This window comes from Mastomys coucha, unplaced genomic scaffold, assembly GCF_008632895.1.
Source record: "Mastomys coucha isolate ucsf_1 unplaced genomic scaffold, UCSF_Mcou_1 pScaffold22, whole genome shotgun sequence".
Lineage (NCBI taxonomy): Eukaryota > Metazoa > Chordata > Mammalia > Rodentia > Muridae > Mastomys > Mastomys coucha.
This window is the reverse complement of record NW_022196905.1, coordinates 223,317,066-223,323,088: the sequence shown is the minus strand read 5'-3', so window position 1 is coordinate 223,323,088 and position 6,023 is coordinate 223,317,066. Positions and strand designations below refer to the sequence as shown.

Genomic DNA, 6,023 nt, shown 5'->3' with positions numbered 1-6,023 from the left:
TTCCAAACTTCTGGGCTAATAACCACTTATCAGAGAGTGCATACCGTGTTTGTTCTTTTGTTATTGGGACCATTCTTAATCAAACCTCCACAGAACCTTTGATAGGAAAAAGTTTTCTTACATAGCCCCACCTGCACAGGGCACAGTCAGATTCACAGGAATTAGAGAGTAGAAGAGGCCAAGGGCTGCAGGATAAGGGAGGTGACCAAGTGGAGAACTATATAGAGTGTCAGAAAGCCCGGGGTGATGATTCAATCCCTGTTGTATAAGGGGAAGGATCAGAAGTTTTTGTTTTACTATTAAGGGTGAGAGAGTGTGTGCTCTAGACAAGACCAGTAAGAGAAAGAGGAGAAACCAAAGGAACGATAAAATACCCAGACCAGGGCTGGTGAGATGGCTCAGTGGGTAAGAGCACTGACTGCCCTTCCGAAGGTCCTGAGTTCGGATCCCAGCAACCACATGGTGGCTCACAAACACCCATAATGAGATCTGACACCCTCTTCTGGTGTGTCTGAAGACAGTTACAGTGTTTTATGCCAGAGAGAGCTGGGCCAAATCACAGCCATCTGTACAGCTACAGTGTACTCATACACATAAAATAAATAAATAAATCTTTAAAAAAATACCCAGACCAGTCTGTTTAGCCACCCAGTCCTACCCAAGTGATAAAGTTACTTTTGCTTTCTCTGCATCTCAACTTTCATTCTTTCCCGGACTTCAATCTTTTGTCTGCCAGGAAAAGACCTCAGGATCCCCTAGACAATCACCAGCACCCCATTACAACAGGATCCAGTCAGCTAATTGTAAAGGGTGTAGCTCAACGGCAGAGCATGTGCTTAGCATGCACCAGGTTTCTGGTTTGATGTTGGGGTCTGAATTAAGGTGAATTATGTGAAGTTATAATGAATTTGAGAAAGGGGCATGGGAACATCTGCTGTTGATGTTTTTCAAGAAGGATTTGTGTTATAACATAATGTATGTTTCAACTCTTAGTGGACTGGGATTACACCTTGTACTTTAAATGAGTTGCAATTTGGAATGCCAATAGACTTGGGAAGGGACACAGGAGTGCCTGAGACCTTCTTCCATCTCTAGAGCATAGTCAGGGTAAATGATGTTCCCACACCCTAGATGTTTTTCTGAAGACAAATAACATTGTTGTGCTTTATATAACCCTGAACATGCTGGCTATGAACAGCCTTCTCTGTCACCAAAGGAGTGCTAATAATAAAAAATGAGCCTTGTTCTGCAAATTGGGCTTAGGTGCTGGGCTGCTTAAACACTGTGATTTCCTGCTTCAGCTCTTCTGGCATTAATAAGAAAGGCTTTAGCTAGCCTCTCACAAAAAATAAAATAATGATAATAATAATAAAACCAAACAACTACAATAACAGAAAAATTAAAACAAAAGTTTCCAAAGATAATAACCACACCCAAATAGAAAACGTTGAAAAAGAGCTCTGAACTCAGTACTGCCTAGATACAAAGTAACTAACAGAGAATACAAATTTACAATTAACTATGTAGACAAGAAACCATCAAGAAAGCCAGGTGTGGTGGCACAGGTCTTGAATCCTAGCTCTCCGGAAGCAGAGGCAGGCAGTTCTGCAAGTGGCCGGCCTGGTCTACAAAGTGAGTTCCAGGACAGCCAGGGTGAAACAGAGAAACCTGTCTCAAAACAAACAAAAAGCCATCAAGAGGGCTGGAGGCAAGCCTGGCGGACTGACAAAAGCTTTTAATCCCAGCACTCAGGAGGCAGATACAGGCAGATCTCTGAGTTCAAGACCAACCTGGTCTACAGAACAAGACAGCCAGGGCTGCACAGAGAAACCCTGGAGGGGGCAGAGCTGGAGGCTAGAGAGCTGAGTCTTCAGAGAAGATCCCAAACATCCACACAGGGGTTCTTTGTCTAACAGTCCTGGCTGTCCTGGGACTCAGAAATCTGCCTGCCTCTGTCACCATATCTGGCTATAAATAAATCTTTAAAACTATATTGTAAACCCCATAAGACTGAGCTGGGCTTGTAGTTCAGTGGTTGAGTGCCTGCTTATCCTGGGCAAGGTACTAAGTTTGATTCCCCAGGATGGAAGGGAGGGAGGAGGGAGGCAAGGAGTCACAAACACTTTCAGCCACATGAACAGTCATAGAAAGTTCTTATCTTCCCTCAGTCACCCACAGTCAACAGAGACATAGGACAGTCAGGACTCAAGCACTGGGGTTTGTTATGAGGTGTTCGTCAGAGAAGACTGCCTGGCTATAAGCTCAAGCCAATAGAAGGTCTAGGTCTTTATTAGCCGGGCGGTGGTGGTACACGCTTTTAATCCCAGAATTTAGGAGGCAGAGGCAGGCGGATTTCTGAGTTCAAGGCCAGCCTGGTCTACAGAGTGAGGACAAGGACAGCCAGGGCTATACAGAGAAACCCTGTCTCGAAAAACAAAACAACAAAACAAAACAAAACAAAACAAAAAAAGTCTTTTTATTAGCTGGCCGACGAGGACACTGAGTGCTCAGGGTTCTGGTGTAGCCATGAGTCTTTTTCAGGGTGAGCTTTTAATCATAAAAAAAATGTCCTGGGTTGACCTACTTCAGTTAACAAGAACAGTTAGCCCAAAGCAGAACTACAGAAGCCCCAAAGCACAATTAGTACATTTACAGACTTTCTCAGAACGGTATGGACTTTGATGGATCAGGCCTTTGGCAAGTATTTCTGTCTGCCTGCTTGTCTTACAGACTGAATGGCACTTCCATCATAGAGTCAGTTGTGCTAAGGTCTGGAGCTCTGTTACAGATTGAGGTTGTAAGTCAATGCCAGAGGGCTTATTAGTGTTTGTGAGGCCCAAGGTTTTTAATCCACAGTAGGAGGAGAAGGAGGGTCACAGAAGGTAAAGGTATTCTCACCAAGCCTGACAACCTCAGTTCATCCTTGGGACTCATAGAGTGGTAGGAGTGAGCTACCACACAGACGTCCACAGACGTGACATACACAGTAAGCAAATACAACTTTTTGGGGTGTCAGGAAGGAAACCATGTACAAGCTGGAGAATTGGCCCTAGTGGTGAAGAACACTTGATAGAGCCCAGGGGTGGTGACACACACCTTTAGTCCCAGCACTTGTAAGGAGGCAGAGCCAGGTAGATCTTTGAGTTCAAGGCCAGCCTGGTTTACCGAGTGAATTCTAGGACAGCCAGGTGAAGTGGAAACTCCTAGTTTCTCTGGAGGGTTGTGTCAAATGATGTTTTGTTGGGGCATACAGGTAAAAGGATGTCTTGTTAAAGCAGACATGTGAAGAAATGCTCTCCTGGGGTGAACACAGATGAAAGGATGTTTTGCTATGGCAGAACTGTAAAAGGACACATGAAGGAGTATAAATATGACCCCACAGACAGTGGGAGAGAGAGCTGGAGCACTGGTTTGCTTTGCTCCACCTTAGTCGTCTTCACTAATGACATGCTTGTATTGGTTCACCTTATATAGTGTTGTTGAGCTCCGCTGGTGGTGGCATGGCCACTGAGAGAAACTCACCCGAGAACTCATGAGGTTCCTGCAGCAGCTTGCCGCTTCAGCAACCTCAGCCAGTCAGTAAGCCTTTCAGCTGCTTCAGGATTGGACTTCAGCTGCTGGCTCATGTGTGGTGTCAGCTTCTTCAGGATTGGACTACAGCCGCTGGTTCATGAGTGGTGTCTGCCTGCCGAGAGGACTCAACTGAAGCTGCTGAAATCCTGCTTGGTGTTTGCTATGTGACTGAACTGCTGCCAAAGATGGAGCTTGTCCCCAAAGAACTACTGCTGAACAGGTCCACTTCCCCACATCCTAACAACTTTACTTTTCCACTTCCTCTGGTGAGTGGTGGGCAAGGGGAGAGGTCGAATGTTTATTAAAATAGGCTGCAAAAAAAATTTATACCTACAGTCAGGTATAAATTACACAGAGAGACTGTATAAATTACAGTCAGGTTACACAGAGAGACCCTGTCTTGTGAAACAAACTTCGATTGACTGTTCTTGACTGTTCTAGCAAGATAGAAGGTCGTAAGTCTAACTTCTGTTCCTGTTTTTGTAATCAAACTTACTTACTCCACACAAAAAGATGACTAGGGCAACTGTAATTCATATATGTTAAAACTGCATCCTATATCTATAGTATTGTGGAGTTTGACTTTCATAAGCTTTCGCAGATCTGGCTAGGAGAGACATCTTGGGAGTGCTCTCAGGTGCAGCCCTGATCCCACATTGGCAGCCATACCCAAATAAACCTTTGCTTATTAAAATTTATTTATGGTTATGGTAAGTCTCTAAGCAACCCCAGACGCGTAACAGAGGCCCTGTGTCAAAATGAAAAGGGGCTGCCTGAGAGAGTGTCCATCAGGTAAAGGCACTTGTCACCAAGCCTACAGACCTGGGTTTAATCTCTAGGACAAACATAGTGGAAGGAGAAATGACTCTTGGAAGTTGTCCTTTGACAACATTGTATTCTCTCTCTCTCAAATACACATACACTCTAAATAGATAAATGTAATTAAAAATAAAAACAACAGGAGGAATTTGGTTTAGTTCGTTGATGCAGTGTTTCTTGAGCTTGAGTAAAACCCTAGGTTTGATTCCTAGCACTTCACAAACACACACACCCCACCCACACCCACACACACACATACACGGTGGGGGAAGGGGGAGAGAGAGAGAGAAAGAGAGAGGGAAAGAGAGAGAGAAGAGATACCTGTAAAGATGATTCACCTACACACAGCTAAAAGAGGAGACATAGTCAGTGATAAGATAGAAATATAACCCCATAAAATGTGTTACAGGAAGGTCCAAATAAGTTGCTGCCTCAGACTTTGACAACTGAGAAGAGGATCAGAAGAATTTATTACTCATGAGCCCAGGGGAGAAAACTGCGTAGGTCTGAGCAATTGCACATGGGTTTGTACAACATTTATAGTTATAGCATTATTGCTAAGCCAATCATCTTCATTGGTGCCTAAAACTAAAAACCAAAAAAGGGTCAGTGTAGGTCTATAAGGGAGTCTTCTGTGTGGTTGGTCAGTCTATAAGGGGAGTCTGTCTGTGTGGTCTGTCAGTCTATAAGGGGAGTCTCTGTGTGGTCCCTCAGTCTATAAGGGAGTCTCTGTGTGGTCCTTCAGTCTATAAGGGAGTCTCTGTGTGGTCTGTCAGTCTATAAGGGAGTCTCTGTGGTCGGTCAGTCTATAAGGGGAGTCTCTGTGTGGTCCCTCAGTCTATAAGGGAGTCTCTGTGTGGTCCTTCAGTCAAGCACTTTTGACACAATTAGATACTGGGGCTATGGACAGTGCTTTCTCCTTTCGAAGGACAATTGTTAGATGGCTGCTTTGTCAGGATAACCAGTTACTATTTCTCAGGAGAGTTTTTACAGTTAAAGTTCCCCTTTTTTTCTATTTTTTTTTAAGATTTATTTATTTATTTAATGTATATGAGTACACACTGTAGCTGTACAGATAGTTGTGGGCCTTCATCTGGTTGTTGGGAATTGACTTTAGCACCTCTGCTTGCTCCAGTAGTCCCTGCTTGCTCAGGCCCAAAGATTTATTTATTGTTATAAATAAGTATACTGTAGCTGTCTTCAGACACACCAGAAGAGGGCGTCAGATCTCATTACAGATGGTTGTGAGCCACCATGTGGTTGCTGGGATTTAAACTCAGAGTCTTCGGAAGAGCAGTCAGTGCTCTTACTCGCTGAGCCATCTCACCACCACCCCCCCACCTTTTTTTTCTATTCTTGTCTTAATTTTCTCTTCTAAACAATGCATACTCCAATAGAAATTGTAATATTCAAGACACCCAGTTACAACATATTCTAGATTATTTTACACAAACACCCAGAAAGCAGGAGAACCACACAGGTACACAGAAATGCAGTTACTGCGCCGCAGATGATCACGGCCTTCCGCAGGATACACGCAAAGCAACGAGTTGGGGTAGATTGGCAGGCCGGCTGGGCTGGGCTCACCCGGGCTCACCACTAGCAGTCCACCTTTCTCTCCTCAGGCAACC

General features: G+C 44.3%; 1 long non-coding RNA gene across 1 annotated transcript in view; it reads left to right on the top strand.

Annotated features, from left to right (window-relative positions):
- LOC116069733 overlaps positions 1 to 4,902 on the top strand; it is a 9,549-nt gene extending 4,647 nt beyond the window's left edge. Inside the window, exons 2-3 of the long non-coding RNA XR_004110116.1 lie at positions 3,475 to 3,839; positions 4,802 to 4,902. This is a non-coding gene — a long non-coding RNA (uncharacterized LOC116069733). The remainder of the gene's footprint in view (positions 1 to 3,474; positions 3,840 to 4,801) is intronic.
- Positions 4,903 to 6,023: the final 1,121 nt, after the last annotated feature.